Source organism: Hoplias malabaricus, chromosome 8, assembly GCF_029633855.1.
Source record: "Hoplias malabaricus isolate fHopMal1 chromosome 8, fHopMal1.hap1, whole genome shotgun sequence".
Classification (NCBI taxonomy): domain Eukaryota; kingdom Metazoa; phylum Chordata; class Actinopteri; order Characiformes; family Erythrinidae; genus Hoplias; species Hoplias malabaricus.
In genome coordinates, this window is record NC_089807.1 from 29,944,334 (window position 1) to 29,961,281 (window position 16,948).

Sequence of the window (16,948 nt, forward strand, 5' to 3'; positions counted from 1 at the left end):
TGCATTTGTACAGTTATATATTGAAGAGGCGTTTGTGTGTGTGTGTGTTGGAGCAGTAGAAGCTGCAATAGTGCGTGCCAGTTCCCTGTAGTGTGGTGGGGACAGGAGGCCCTGGCTGAGTGGCAGTAACAACGTCTCTCGTTCCAGCCTGCCCCATCTCTCACTGCATTGGCTGCAGCTCTGACGCAGATAGCCCCCCTCCTTCCTTACCCCATCCATCTATCCCTCCCTCCCCCGCTCCTTTTTCATCCTTTTTTTCTCTCCGTCACTGGCTTAGATGGGTTTTTGATTCATGTGCTTTCTGCAGTTCCTCCCAGTGCAACGTTCACCTCGCCTCATTTTTGTGCCTCTGCTTTTTCTCCTCTTTAACCTTTTTTTCATTCATTTATTCTATTTTTTTTAAGGTTACCCAAATATTTATTTTCTTCATCTTTTCATATCTCACTATCTTTGGGTCTTTGTGCTCAATTGCTGTTTATTTATTGATGACTTAGTAAGGGGTCCTGGGCGTTCCTTGTGAAAACGTGGGACTTAATGTAAAAAAGAAAGCATCTAATACAACACTAAAAAAAATATGGTTGCTTTAAGCTCCTTAAAGGGCTTGCAAATTGAGCTAAAATGTCTCTTATTTGCAAACACTCTAAATGGCCTAATCTCTTCCCTGCTTTTCGTATTTAACAAGAGTCGAGCAACTGCAGAGACTAACATTGAGAGTTGACCCCCCAGCTCTCATTACAGCACCTTCTGCTCATATGCTCTTTACAGCACACGCACATGCAGCACTTTAACGTTGACTCAGCGTCACTCTAATCTCCATATGCATCAGCAGTACGTCAGACCCATTAACCCACTCACTGTATTACCACATTTCAAAATGCCCTGTTTTTATTATAGGCTCTGTTTTTTCACAGTTTAAAAAATGTAAACACACACACACACACACACACACACACACACACAGAGCATGGGCTGCATGTCCCTGCAGTTATGCAGAAGCAATAGATGTGTGTCTAATGTGCTCCAAACTGGTGAAATATATTGCAAAATGATGAGAATGGTACACAGTTGCACTCTGCACACAAAGGCAGTTTCTACTATATTGAATTAGGCTTTGGTGTGTGTCTGTTTCTTGAGAACACAGTTTTTTTCTTTAGTTTTTTTGTTTTTGGTTTTTTTTTTAAGCTTTTTGGGAAGGGATATTTGCTCTTCTTCTCCTAGACTTTGTACAAAAGCAAGAGGCTAAGCGTTGGACTCCTAACAGGGAATTACTGTAGTTGCAATAGTCCCTATCAGAGCTGTGAACATGAGCATAACTTCCCTGAGCCCCAAGGGACCCGTTTTTTCATAGGCCTGTCTCTGACGTCAATGCTCCGGCTGTCCTGTGGATCGTCACAGCAGACGTTCAGAGAGAAAGAGGGAGAGAATGTGTGTGCGTGTGTGTGGGTTCCACACACAAAGACTACAGACTGCAGTGCAAGACTAACTTGCTGCAGCACACTTTAGGGAGGAGTTAACCAAAAGATGCATTTTAGCTACTGAGCAGTTGCTGTGTGTGGGAGATGTCTGACAGGATGTGCATGTATTTGGATCCAAATATAATGAGTGGACACAACTGCCTCATTTGAACAATGCGCACTGATGAAATATTTTTAGAATGAATTTAACATTACCATAAGCAAACCAAACATAATATCTTTCAAGATTTTTGTGTGTCTGTTTTTTATGTAAATGAAACATTGGTTATGAAGAAAACTTCAGTCTTACCGCTTTTATTTTGGAATGGCTATCTTTTAGCGAACGAATGAGCTAACCCTAATCCTAAACTTAACCCTAACCTTTCAGCCCACATTACTCAATAGTAGTTAAACAGAATCACAGCATTTCAGGCAAAGAGAGCCAGCAGTCTGGTTGTTCTGAGGATGAACATATTATTATGTCGATTTAAAATTTGAGGCAATTTCCATATTAGAACATTCATCATAATTATTACCACAGTTAAAAAAATGATAACATTTTGTTGATAATGCAAACACCATTTCCAGAAAAGTACAAAGAAAAGATTTTGGTAACACTCCTTTTTAATGTTGGCTTTTTAATGGTTAATTAACTTTTAGCAAACATTTAAAACACTATTAACAAGGAATTAACCATTACTCATTTAATAGTAACACACCAGTTGTCAGATACAATGCATTAATTAATAATATCATAAATATTTATGCATTATAATATTCAGTGGCATATGGTATGCTGACCTTAGAAAATACTTAAATCCAAACTTTTCTAATATGGTAAAAAGGTTAGTATGAACAATAGCATTAATGAGCACGTCCTATAGGTGAGTCATTTTTACACCTTGATATTAAAATAAACACACACTATACTCCTTGATATCTACAGTAATAGTGAATATGCCTTGGAGTGATTATTCTGAATATCTGTTATGTTGCTAGTATTTAATAATTCATTAATCTTAAATAAGTGACAATTAACGGCTTGCTAATCATTAATTAAAGGCTTGTTTATATTTAATAAACTGTTAAGATACAGACCTTAAACTGATCTGTTACCATACCATATTTTCACTGACCAAATTATAGGTGTTTTGTGAATATGCAAACATCTGCCAAAAAAAAATTTGGGATGGCACAAAATTAGTGTGAAAGGTTTATAGAAAAACAGTTTTGATGCATTATACTTTATGAAGATGAATACAAAAGGCATAACAGGAGCAGTTACAAAAAATATTTGCACGTAAAAATAGTTTGTTGCTCATCACTTTATTCATTCGAGGATTGGCAAATGTTTTAATGCAGGGCTGCAAATAGTTTATTATCTTTTATTATTTACAGTGTTGATGAAATTATTCAGGGAATCTGAATACCATGACGTGTGAGTTGCATATGTGAGTCTCCACTGATGTGGAGGCAAACACCCGGTTTGTAGGGAGACATATGCTGCTGTCACACAATGTCCCAGGAAGTCCATGGATTTTTTCCAGCAAGAAAATTCTGTATGTGCTACAACATGTCTGTGTAGACATAGAGTGTGGTTTGCTGACTTGCCTGAGGTCCAGATCTGTTTTCTGTGGTGCATCATGAAGAGGATAATGAAGCAACAGCAACCACAGACTGCTGAGCAGCTGATGTCCATAGAGAAAGAATGGGCAAAATGAAAATAATTAGTATCCTCCGTTCCCAAAAGATTAAACAATGTAATTAAAAGGAAAGGTAATGTAACGCAGTGGTAAACATTCATCTGGCCCAAATTTTTGGAGTGTGTTGCAGGCATCAAATTATATATAATGTTTTTATTTACAAATCACATGCGAGTTGTTATGTACAACAATGTAAATTTATTCTTTATGCTTTTGTCAACTAAATTAAGCTTAAAGCTTTAACTAATCACAGATACTTGATTTATTGGCATTTTACAAAAAACCCTGGATTTTCTGAAAATGTGCTTATAACAACAACAAAAACACCTTTATAGATAGAGCATAGATTAAAAGCAGCTCAAAATACTAGGTAAAAACAACAGGAGGGACTGAGTAAGAGAAGTCAAATTATAAACCAAAAAATAGGAAAGGAACAGATAATAGCACTGACAAATAATGGCTATATTAATAATATTAAAATTCGTGATATTGTAAGTAAATAAACACACAATAAAAATACAGCCAATACCAATAACAGCCTCTGTATTGATTATGGTACAAGCTTAATTGCTTTTTTGCTGATAGACATTTCTATGTTGCATCTGTTATGGCAATAAGAAGAGAAAGAACACAAACCATATTCATCGTGTCTGTGTTAACAATTTAATGCACTTCTGTTTCATATTTTTATAGTAACACAAAGTTTGGAATTGAAATTAACAGTATATGTATATTTTAAATGCTTCTATAGTTTACATACATAATAATTGTAATGCAGCTACATTGACAAGGAAACTCTTAGTTTACTTTGTATATGTTGCACATATATACATATTTAAAAATGGCAGCTATTCTTTATATTAGGCAAATTTGTCATGATATCATCATTTTCCATGGGGAACATTGCCACTGTTATTCCTGGGTGTACAGTCACTTCCTTTCTTTTGCCAATAAATAAAGATTACTAATGCTTACTTCACTGCTAACACAAGCATATAGGCAAAGCTATAGTTATTGAATTATAAATCACTTCCATATGTTCCTGCTTTCCATCCCCCACAGTTGCGCCCACCCTCTTGCAGAGCCCAGTTCCAGCCCTGCTCTTACACACCTGATTCAGTGTTTACCAGTGTCTGAGCATTATATCGCGGGGTTAATGCCAGAACAATGCTGTCCATAAACAGTATATTGTTAAACATTAGTAGACACTGGCTTGAGAACTATTTTTTTCTAAAACAAAAGTTATAAATTATTATTTATCAACCATTTGCTGCAGTAATAGCCTCTAATGTTCTGGAAACACTTTCCAATGAATACTGGGACATTTTCTGTGAGAGTTTTTAACAGAATTTAGCCACATGAACATCAGTGATTTTGTTAAAACAGTTATTGGTGAGCACTTTACTTTGTGAATCTTTTTGTTTTTCATTTTCTTTTTTCTTTTTTTTTACTTTTAGAGGCATGATTCTCATGACAAACAGCAAAAACATTCTTGATCACAGTATTACACTCTAATGCAGCAAAACTAGTTAGCAATATGTTTTAGTTTATCTTCATTTAGTTATTTTACTAAATTAATATACTCTACATCTGAAACATGAATTTCTTTACCTATACCTTTTTGTATACACAACACCAACAGAAGGATGTAGAAATTATATATTACACAACATGTTTCAAACAAGTTGGAACAGGGGCAAGAAAAGTCTGGTAAAATTGTATAATGCTACCTAAAAAATCACCTGGAGGTGATCTCACAAATAATTAGGTTAATTGGCAACAGGTCAATAACATGAATTGGTGTTAAAAATAGCATCCCAGAGAGGTTGTCTTTCAGAAGTTAAGACAAGCAGTGGTTCACCAGTCTGTGGTTTCACCATGTTGTTTGCATCAACTTCAAATTGGGCATATACAATTTTTGTACCAAGTATGGTTTAAAAGAGAAAGGAAATCTAACAGAACTGTGGCACAAAAATAAGGCCATAGATAGTGGACATTTCATACAAATTAGGTGCATTTATTTCTGCAACATCGCAGTCTGTTATCTATATTTTGTACAGCCTTGGAATGGGGTTGTGAGTGAAAGGTTAAATATATTTTAGAGAAATAGTTTTAGGAAAAAAAACGTTATGATACAATATGAAAATGATAATCAGGATCGCTGTAGTCATCTTAGTCGTGTTATAGTACATTCCACGTGTTAATGATAAGAATACTCCCTCCAACCTTTTTAAAGCATTTAAAGTATTAATTACTAGGGCTTGGACTTATTCAACTTCTGGCCTAGGAATGCATGTCTAAAATAATGACTTTTTTAAGCTAGTGCTGACAGAATGGAGTATCCTCATATAAAATTGCATTAGTCTTCTGCTTGATAATTTTTCAAAAGAAGAGTTATTCATCCTAACATTTCGCTAACACTGGAAGGGTAATTGTGTCTGTGAGAACGGCAAGTATTGGAGGATCACCGTTTTAACCTCAGCTCATACAACAGACCATTACATTACTCAGAAATAATGATACAGGGCAACACAAGTGAGGACAGGTTTAACATTTGCTGTGGGATTTCATGGATAATGTTAGGATCACAGTAGTATCAGATTGACTTCCATTATTCCAGAGAATACAGGTGCCATGATCCTTACAATAATTTCATACCCTTTATACCCATTGAACTACATTAAGGGCATGGTAACCTTTTGCTTATGTGAGGCTCCCAAGTCAGTCTGCAATTATTTTTCCTTAAACCTGGTATTTATTAGACCTTAGACCTCATGCATAAATTCAGATCTTTTATCATGTCACATTATAGTTGTGCTATTTAATGACCAAAACATATTATTATTATTATATATTAATTATTGTTTTATTCTTACATACAAGTACATTCCCCAATGGTAATATTCTCTATAAGCATAATAATCATAATTGTTTTCCATATATTAGAGACAATAAAGCTGGATGTAATTTCTGTGCAAAAATACTAAAGCTAATTGGAGAAGAAGTCTTTTTTGCATGTGCTGTTTAGATCCTACATATATTACAAGTAATAATTCGAGGAGTAATCTGCCAAACAAGCAAACAACAGCAACAAAAACACTTTAATATTTAATCTTTGTGACCTATGCTTAAATTTTGATAATTGTTTAAAAATACAGGAAACACAGTGGCACAGGTTGGACTGAATACGTCATTGGTGAAATAGGCAGGTTGAACTGAATTCACTATGGAATAATTTCAAAGATTAAAGGAATGCTTTGTTTGCAAATTCTGGCTCTGATTAGATCTTTATTTGAATTTTTATCTTACATTACTCTGTTTGTCTTTGCTAGTCATAAGCTGTCATCTAACTGATGTCTTGAGGAGGTTTGGTTGCAGTAGACACAAGGCTTTGTGAAAGTTAAACAGGGTAAAATGACAATATAACAATCGTCTCAACAGCAAATCCTCATTACGAGGCTCCACGTGGTGCTTAATAACAGGAAATGGGGGGCTATGACATAAAAGAGGTAAATGACATAAAATGGCTCTTTTATGTCACACTCAACAAAGGCCCGGCTAACATTTTCTGCTTTACGTTCTTTTAATGCATCAGGGCTGAGCAGTGGTGAGTTCTCACCCACATCACTTTTGCTCTGCTCTGATGTGGTCGCTCAGCTGTGTTATAGAGAAGATTCCTCCACACATGATTATTACCCTGTCATTCTCTTTGTAGCAACACTGCAGTACAGTTGACAGTGCAGTTATATGGCAGAGGCAAAGAGGTGCTGAAATGGTGAAAGATTGATTTAATATACATGTAAATGGCTCATGCTTTCTTTACTTTTAAGCTGCATGCGTAATGGTCTGACAGGTAGACTGCTATGGAGAATCTGTTGGGAACTTGTTTGTGCAGGACTTTGGAATTTTTGGCATTTGGCAGATATTCATATACAGCAACTTCCAGTTTAATAATTTTGCAGACATTGTTGCAAATGCAGTTAGGAGTCATTCCCAGGAACTCAATATTCCAGCCTGAGAGAATAATTGAACTCCAGCCTGCTTTGTTGAGGGCAGCAGGTTCCACTCTGCTAAATAAATATTTTGGAACATGTATAACTCTTAAGTTTTATCTCTACTTTATCACCATATTCTATCCTGAAGTTTCACTGTGAGTCAAATGGGAAAACCAAAATAGTTGTATAGCTTTAAGACAAATTATGTTGGCTCTTAAGTTTATTGTCCATGATAATGAGGAGCATTGGATGCATTTTTACATGGTCTATCCTTCTAGAATCTGATCTTCTTATTATGACAAGTGTTTGACATATAGTGTTTTATTTGCTAAGTTGGAGGTCAAACTCAAATAATTTCAAACTAGTTCAAACTAGTAACTTTATTAATGGTTCTAACAGCATTGAGAGTTGCTATTTAGACTTAAAGTACAGGTACATTTCAAAAAATTAGAATATATATATTCATTCATTCATTATCTGTAACCGCTTATCCAGTTCAGGGTTGCGGTGGGTCCAGAGCCTACCTGGAATCATTGGGCACAAGGCGGGAACACATCCTGGAGGGGGCGCCAGTCAAAAATTTAATTTATTTCAGTAATTCAATTTAAAAAGTGAAACCCATATAGATTAATTACAACCAGAGTGATTTCTTTTAATGTTGATAATTATAGCCTACAGCCAGTGAAAACCCAAAAGTCATTATCTTAGAAAATTAGAATAATCAACACAAAACAACTGCAAAGTTTTCCTAAGCATTTAAAATGGTCTCTTTGTCTGGTTCAGTAGGCTACACAATCATGGGGAAGACTGCTGACTTGACAGATGTCCAGAAGGCAGTTGCTGTATCCAAGCATATTAATGAAAAGTTTAGTGGGAGCAAACAGTGCGTTAGAAAAAGGTGCACAATCAACAGAGATAATAATTGCAGCCTTGAAAGGATTGTCAAGAAAATGCCTTTGAAAAATGTGGGGTAGATTCGCAAGGAGTGGACTGCTGCTGGAGTCAGTGCTTCAAGAGCCACCACACACAGATGTATCCAGGACATGGGCTACAACTGTTGCATTCCTTGTGTCAAGCCACTTATGACCCAGTGACAATGCCAGAGGTGTCTTACGTGGATCAAGGAGAAAAAGGACTGGACTGTTGCTCAGTGTCAAAAGTCTTGTTTTCTGATGAAAGTAAATATTGCATGTCATTTGGAAATCATGGTCCCCGAGTCTGGAGGAAAAGTGGTGAAGTACACAATCCAAGCTGCTTGAGTCTAGTGTGAAGTTTCCACCATCAGTGATGGTTTGGGCAGTCATGTTATCTGCTGGTGTTTGTCCACTGTGTTATATCAAGTCCAAAGTCAGTGCAGCCATCTACCAAGGAATTGTAGAGCACTTCATGCTTCCATCTGCTGACAAGTTTTATGGAGATACGGATTTCATTTTCCAGCAGAACTTGGCACCTGTCCACACTGCCAAAAAGTAAAAATACGCAGTTCAATAACCACAGTATCACTGTGCTTGATTTGCCAGCAAACCCGCTTGACCTAAACCCCATAGAGAATGTGGTATTAAGACGAGAAACACCAGACCCATCAATGCAGACAAGCTGAAGGCTGCTATCAAAACAACATGGGCTTCTATAACACCTCAGCATTACCACAGGCTGATTGCCTCCCTGCCACACCGCATTGATGCAGTAATTTATGCAAAATGAGCCTCAACCAAGTATTGAGTACATATACTGTAAGTACTTTTGAGTAGGCTAACTTTTCTGTATTAAAAATATTTTTTTAATTGATCTTATATAATATTATTTTTGGAGGTAATGGCTTTCAGGTTTTCATTGGCTGTAAGCCATGATCAAAATTAAAATAAATAAATGCTTGAAATAGATCACTCTGTAAGAGTTGAACTTTTTGAACTGAATTACTGAAATAAATTAACATTTTGAGATACACCTGTATACCTAATTTTGGCAGACTTTTACAACTGAACCACCTATATTTAAAAAATAATAGCTGTCCATATTACCCCATGCATAAATTCAGAACTGTTATCATTATGTGAAATTATAATGATGCTATATATTATTTACCCAAATGAGGCTTTTGAAGTATTAGGAAGTAATAAATTATTGTTCTATTCTTGCATACAAAACTACATTTATGTTACAGGGGTATGGGTCCAACAAGTAGGATTAGGGCCCCCAAATAGTTAGATAAATGACTGCTCATTAATCATAATAAATTATTTTTATTAGCATATCAGAGACAATAAAGTTCAATATAATTATATGCATTAAATAATTAATTAATTCCATCATTATCTGTAACCGCTTATCCAGTTCAAGGTCACGGTGGGTCCAGAGCCTGGAATCATTGGGCGCACATAGGAACTCACCCTGGAAGTGCCGGTCCTTCACAAGGCAACACACACACAGTTGCTCACACTGTCACTCACAGTTGCCAATCCACCTACCAACGTGTGTTTTTGGACTGTGGGAGGAAACCGGAGCACCTGGAGGAAACCCACGCGGACACGGGGAGAACACACCAAACTCCTCACAGTATAGGCATTTAATATGCATCAATTTTAGCAACTGTTAAAACCATTATCATTTCTCATGTTTATGTAAAATATAATAATATAAAGAATATTAATCTCAAATAATTTTATATTAAATGTTTTATTTTAAAATTAGTATTATGTATATAAAAATTATATTACTGCAAGGATATACTATAAAATAAGCATTACAGCATAGACAATGGTATACCATCAAAAGAAATGTAAACAGGAAAACTTTCAGCATATTTATGACAAGCATAACTGCAAATAAATTTTGTAGAAAATTAACTCAAATTTGATTTGCTTTGGCATATCCACATAAGAAACACCTGCCGCCAAACTGTCACTTTAATCTTAACAAAATTTAGTTCTGAAAAAAACTTCCTGAGCCTTAATCTATCATCCTCACTAGAAATGTCTAAATAAAATCAATATTTAAAACCAGATTTCAGAGAAATTTCTGATCTATTTTCCATTTTAATTAATCAGGGTTAACATTATTAGCCTGGTGTCTCTTCGGCAACCACTGCAAGCTGAAACACACACACACATACACTGCAAACTTGTCTTCCATTTTAGCTAAATATTTCAGTGCCTCTCAGATGAGTGAATAGTTCCACATAACAAAGAAAAAGTTTTCACTTGATGAGTTTATCCATTGCCTCGATACTTTAGTCTGAATGTACAGATGTGCCGACCAGTTGAAGAAATATTTCAGGGTTTTGGAAACTGTGTGGGGCCCCAAAGACGTCAATGGGACGTCAAAATGATACAGGAAATCCTTTGAATAAACCTCAGAGTTAAAAAAGACCAGTGGAACAGAAACCAAACCCCTGTGATAATTACAAAGGACTGCATGGCAAACTTCTGCATGTTTAAACAACCTACTGAAAGTCCTGGTGCAAGCAGAAGCAGATTAATAACACTGTGTGAGTCTGCAAGTTCCTGATCCGCATGAGCAGACCACAGTTTACACACAGTTTATTTCACTGGCCCGGGATGATCAATTGCACAAAAATAATCTTTATTTAGCTCAGAGGTATTAGCATGCCTTGGACTGTTAGACAAGCATATGCTGCCAGTCATTCCGTTTTAAAAAAAAGCACTTTGAATGGGTTCAGTGGGCAGCTGTGGCCTAAAGGTTAGTAAAGCAGGCTTGGGATGGGAAGGCTGCTGGTTTGATCCCCTTGACCATCAGGAAATTGAGGGCAGGGAGAATTGAAGGGACATGCTGTCTCCTCCCTCAACATCCATGCCTAAGTCAAGTCAAATTTACATATATAGCATTGTTTACAACCTGATGATGTCGAGAAAGATTAACTGAGAAATCCTTAATGGAAACCATGGGAACCAAGACTGCTGAAGGTGACATAGGGGCTCTGGTCAAAACCTTTGAAAAATTCTAATGCAAAGAACCTTAATTTAAAACTGCAAAGGTAGAAGCAGTCTTGCAGTCTGTTTAAGTCTTGTAGGCTTTTTGTAAAGGTCTGTGCTCAAATCAGTCTCATCATATATCCAAGTGTTAGTTCATCAGGATGACAAGTGCACAGATATGAAGTTGGAAATGTGAAGAGGAATTGAGGTGTGGAGTCTGGCAATATTGAGGGCAGAAAACTCAACTCAAAGTAGGTGAGCACGAGACCCTGATGGTCTGTCTTCCAGCAGAGTTACGCCAGACAGGAGGGTAGGCATTAACTCAAAAAAGAGTGGAGAGATGTCATTAGACTTGTATGGAGTATGGAGAGTAAGAATATATCTACATTAACTGAATCTAACTATAACATCTGATCTAAAAGGAGAAAACCAGAAGGTAACACAGACATAAGAGCACCCAGAAACACCCACATCCACTGGAACCACTGGGCGCAAGGTGAGATCACACCCCAGGAGAACAAACATCTCAGTTTTCTAAAATTCCCTATGTCAATGGACCCCTGGACCTACAACAATTATCTAAGGGGAAACAGTAATCATTAAAATTTCATAATCTTGCTGAAATAACCATGGACATCCTAAGATAAGATATCACCTTGATGGTAGCATATTGTTGCTGTCCAATTAAAAACATTTATCTCCATTTTTGTGGATGTTTAGTTTACTACATTATTTGAATAGAGCAGCTGTCATTTACATTGTCTGAAAAAATATTGATGAATGTACTGATAGAAATGCTCAAAGAATTACCTGGAACAGCATCTTTTTACACTGACTTCTATTGAAAGTATGAAGCTTTTTCCTTCTGTAAAGTTAATATTTTGAGAGGTACATGTGAAGGTACACTGTACATGAGGTACACTGAACAACATAAATTTCTCTAAAACTCCTTACACGTTAAAGGGGAAGTATATGATTGAGAGGAAATGCTGTTTTCTCTGGCTCAGCAACTTTTAAGGTGGAATGGTGTGTTTGAGGCAAAAAAAAAAGACATTTGTTTGTAACTTTTTGTAAGTTTTATTCATAGTTTGAATTACAACAGAAACTACTTTGTAATTTATGTTGCGTAGCACTTTCGGTAAAGCAGTTAACTGTCTCCCAAAATTGGAGACATTCCACCTTAAGTAATCTGAAACAGCAAAATTAACTCAATATTACCTACCTATGGAGCAGGAATAGAACAATATTCTCATCTCAGTTTGTGCTTTTTAATGTTTGGAGTTCTCTCCATTGTCTAAAAATTCCAAAATGCCATTTCTCTGCCATTAGCAGAGATAGAGGAAGCATAGTATTCCAGACCAAGGCACATTTTTTTTAATTCATTTACTGACACTGGCGCTTTGTGAAATATCAGACTGGTTTTGAGCACGCAAACAGACAGGAGAGCTAGCAAATGGTGAGGAATCGTCCTCAGGAATGTACAAAAAGTGTTTGATTAAAATCATGAACGTCACATTTAAGACCTTTTTTAATTATTAATACTATCTTAAATATATTGCTCTGCATTAATAAATATACCAGCCCTGATTCAAATTTGAAAATAGTTGGTGCAGATCATGTGTTATCTTTACAATTTACTCTGACTTATCACATTCTGCCAGCTGGTCAGCCAATGTTACCAAAATCAGAATCACTTTAATTGGAGTTAATTGGAGTTAGATAAAACCAGCAGGGTGCAGTTAGTCTTTAATACGCCTGCACATCAATGGTACCTTACTTTTTACAATTCTCTCACAAAGTTTGACATAAAGTGCTGAGCCATGACCATTTTTGTTTACACAAACTGAGCCTTTGACAACAGAACCTGCCATTTACAAAATTTCTTGACAAGCCGGTCTTTAGAAATGGTGTTATGCAAATTATGTAAAAAAAAACAGTTATGTAAATGAAACTTTGTTACATTAATTTTCAATCTTTAAAATGTTATTTCATTTTCTGTTATTTCTTTTCATTGCTATTTTGGAAGATTTGCTCTAACAGAAAAAAATTAAATCTAATTTAAATTGAAAATGCATTTTGTAGTTGGTTGAGCCTTGATTTTCTTGTTTTAGATTGCTTTCACCTCAAAACTTCTGTATCTTCACTGTTTCTTGGCTGTCTTGTGTCCACAGCATTTTAAGATCTAACCACACTTGTTAAATTATATTCAGTTCAAGGGAATGTTAAAAGGCTTTCCAAAATCTTCAGCTTGCCTTCGCCAAAATTTGCAGAATTTAGAATTTTATTTTGGATCACTGTCCTGTTGTAGAAATGTGACCAATAATGTTTGGTATGCCAATAGCTGCCACAGAGTAGCAGATTTAGGGCAGACATGGGCAGCCACCCAAGGAGGCTCTTTGCTGGGGGCAGCAGGGGCTGCCCACACACACACAAATTATAATACACATTGCTATAAGGCCATTCACACAATTTGTACAATATGTACAAAATATTGTGGGCACTTTGAGGTTGTATACATCCATTTCCGATGGCTACCCATCAACCTTGACCCTGCTCTAACCCTAAGCCTATGTGTAAGCTCCAAAATAACAGAAACAGTAAGATTTTCTGGGATGCACCCAAAAGAGTGTATAGCACCATTTCTGTAATAATTACATCAGAGAGTTCACCTGATTTAGCAAAACTGTGCTATCAGTGGATTGGACCTTGCTTAGTAATTGTAAAATAACTTTTCATCATCATGTATAAGTGTTACAAATATCTCAGGTGATCCTTATATATGCTTATAACATATTCCACTGAGAAGAATGAAAATATAACACAGCAACCTTAACAGATGGAAAATACTGCTCATTTATTCACACATACATGAAACATTATTGAAAGATTGCAGAGCTAGAGCTTCATTTTAATGTCAGCAGCCTACAGCACTTTCTAAAATGCCTCTGGATTGTGCTGATGTTATTTTACTGACTTCATACATTAACTTTGATGACGTTTTCATGCAGATGTGCGTACAAGCTATAACAGTAAAACAGTGCACCACCTCCCCTGTGCCAGGTAAACGTCTTATAGATTCTTTGCAGCCATATGGGCCTTTTTCTTCTCCTCTGTGGTCAGCCTGCCAGTCATTTTTATAGTCTTCAAAACAGACTTTTTTCAAAATGGACAGGGAATCCCTCCCTGGCTTTTCTTAATTATATTTTAGACAGTGAAAACAATAAGCTGAAAGCAATGTAATTTTATAGCCTTCTGCTTCTTTGTAGGCATCAGCTAGTTTCATTTTCTGAACTTCTATCAGCTGCTATGATGAGCTCAAAGTTGTTGTATGGAGGTGTATTTGGTGAAAACCCCTGAGCACATGTGACAGTGAAATGTGTATTTGTAGAAAATAGTCACACGTGTATCAATAACTTTGAAGTCACAGAGTATATCTCTTCAGGAGTTGCATACATGTAGAATTTTTTCCTCTCCCACAAATACAACTTAAGAGTTACACCTTTAGAAATTATTTTTATTGTAGGTGCACAAATCCAATTCTACACACACAAGTACAACAATATCATGCTCATCACAGTTTTGCTCCAGTTGCAGGGGGAAATATGGTGCAAAACACATTCACACACTCACATAAAACATGTACAAAAGTTTTTTGGGTGGGATATTTGTCTTGCACAGACACAAATCAATTAATACACCTGCGCGAACCTGTGGCTACGAGTCACAAATGGGGGGTTTTCTGCTCACACATAATTTCTGCGCACTCTCAGTTTTGCACCAAATATATCAGTCAGTAAAGTGCAAAACTAATTTGTGCATCTGTAGAGCTGGGGGGAGGGCACTGTTCAGAGATTGGAGAACCCTTCTGACCAATCAGAGGACTCGTTAAGCACATGTCAAATCCTGTTTTTGTGAGTGGGGGCCTCCTACAAAAAGCCTTCTCCAGAAAAAAAACAAGGAGGGCCTAGTGTCTGTGTAAAAAATGAAATAGGAAACTGGAAATTACTCTTTATCAGATTCTGATGGGAATATAAAGTGGTATAGAAATAAAACAGGGTAAGTTCTTTATGTGTTTCTGGGGCTGTGCTCTGGGTGCCTACTATGACAGACAAATATCCCCAAAAGGTTTGTAACTCACATTTCGCACAGATTGGTTAGCAAATGTTTTGTTGTACTTTTGTGTGTAGAATTGGATTTGTGAACCTACAATAAACTGTTAAGTATTTGTGGGAGAGGAAAAAAATCTACAGGTTTGTAACTCCTGAAGAGATTTTCTCTGTGACTTCAAATTTATTGTGTTACATGTGTAACTATTTTCAACAACTACACATTTCACTGTCACATGTGCTCAGGGGTTTTGCACCAAATATACCTTCACATTGTTGAGTGTTAGCAAAAGACTTGAAGAGTTAGAGAAATGTTACATTGTGGAATTATAGTTAGCTGACAGTTAATAATGATAATTATTGACCTGACTAATCAGTCAAAACAAGCCAGCTTGGCTTCAAATTTGAAAGGAATTCTTAATTTGCAATTGCACAGAAACTGTTTTATTTGTTTTCTATTTTAAAATTAATCTAATATAAATTAACTGTGTATTAGTGACACGTGCAAAGGTTGTATCATGGAATTCTCATTGGTTATAAAGCTGTTCTATTTGATTTTAACTTAAACTGAAAACAGCTATTTAATATTAAACAGAAATCTGTTTGCACACTTTGTCTTTAATATAGTTTCCATTTGTTTGAAAAAATTTGTTAATTCTTAGAATTTGTTTGCATTTTTTCCCCCTCACAACCCAAGTAATGTCATCTGGTGTAGTCTGGGCTCTGTCTAGTTTTAGTGTTGTAGTGAAAATGCGTTTCTCAAACACCTGACTTTTTCAGGTGATTTTGTCACTCACAAGCCTTACAAGGCTTTAATTGTTGGAGATTTCAAAGGTTATTTTGAATGGCCTACTTAAAATTGCGTTTGAATCTATTTTGGATACATTGTGTTTCATTCAGAATGTTACTGGGCTCACTCACAGTTACAGCTACACCTTGGATTTAGTACTGATGCTGGGTATTGAGACTCAGAATCTATTCATCCTCTCCTTACATGACTCCATCTCTGATCATTGTCTAATCATGTATGAAGTGGATCTCGAACATATCTGCCTACTACCTCACTATATTAGAAAGCTTACTATAACAACCTCAAAAGCCAGCGATTTTACTGACAATCTTCCTGACCTTACTACCACCTCTTTTCTAGCTCACTCTAAAGATCTTTTGCACGTAACAAACTATCTACATACAGTGCTATGTCGCAAGACAAACATGGATGTGGCAATAAAGATAAAAAAGAAGCATGCTCTGTGCATGGGACGTTGACCACAAACATATGCTAAAACAGGCGGTTTTGGTCTTGAACATAAATGCTAACACATGAAACTAGAATGTTTTTAATTGCATAGCAGCACAGCCTAGATAACTACACAAATTCTTAACCGAAATCAAATCATAAATTTCATCTACAGTGAAACTAACTGATAGCAATAAAGAAAACAGGTATTCCTTATGATTTTAGTAGCAATGTTTTTTTGAGATTTTTGATAAAATTCGACTGAAAATTCAGTCACTCCCAAACCACATCTTGTCTTATACATAAATGCCCCACTAGCCCTGAAGTACTCTTTGAGTACTTTACATAAGTCAGTGAATAATCAACGTCATCTAGACTTATTCTGTTGCTGTTTTGTTATTTGTTTTTGTTCCCACTGTCAAGCAAAAAAGGATGTGTCACCTTTTTGAGTCTTGGTTTCTCTCAAGGTTTCCTCTTCTCAAGTAATTACTTGGCCGGTGTGCATTGCTTTAAGAATA

General features: G+C 36.2%; 1 protein-coding gene across 1 annotated transcript in view; it reads left to right on the top strand.

The window, feature by feature from the left end:
- Positions 1-16,948, top strand: part of pde10a (phosphodiesterase 10A) — a 144,578-nt gene that overhangs the window by 38,499 nt on the left and 89,131 nt on the right. The window lies entirely within an intron of this gene.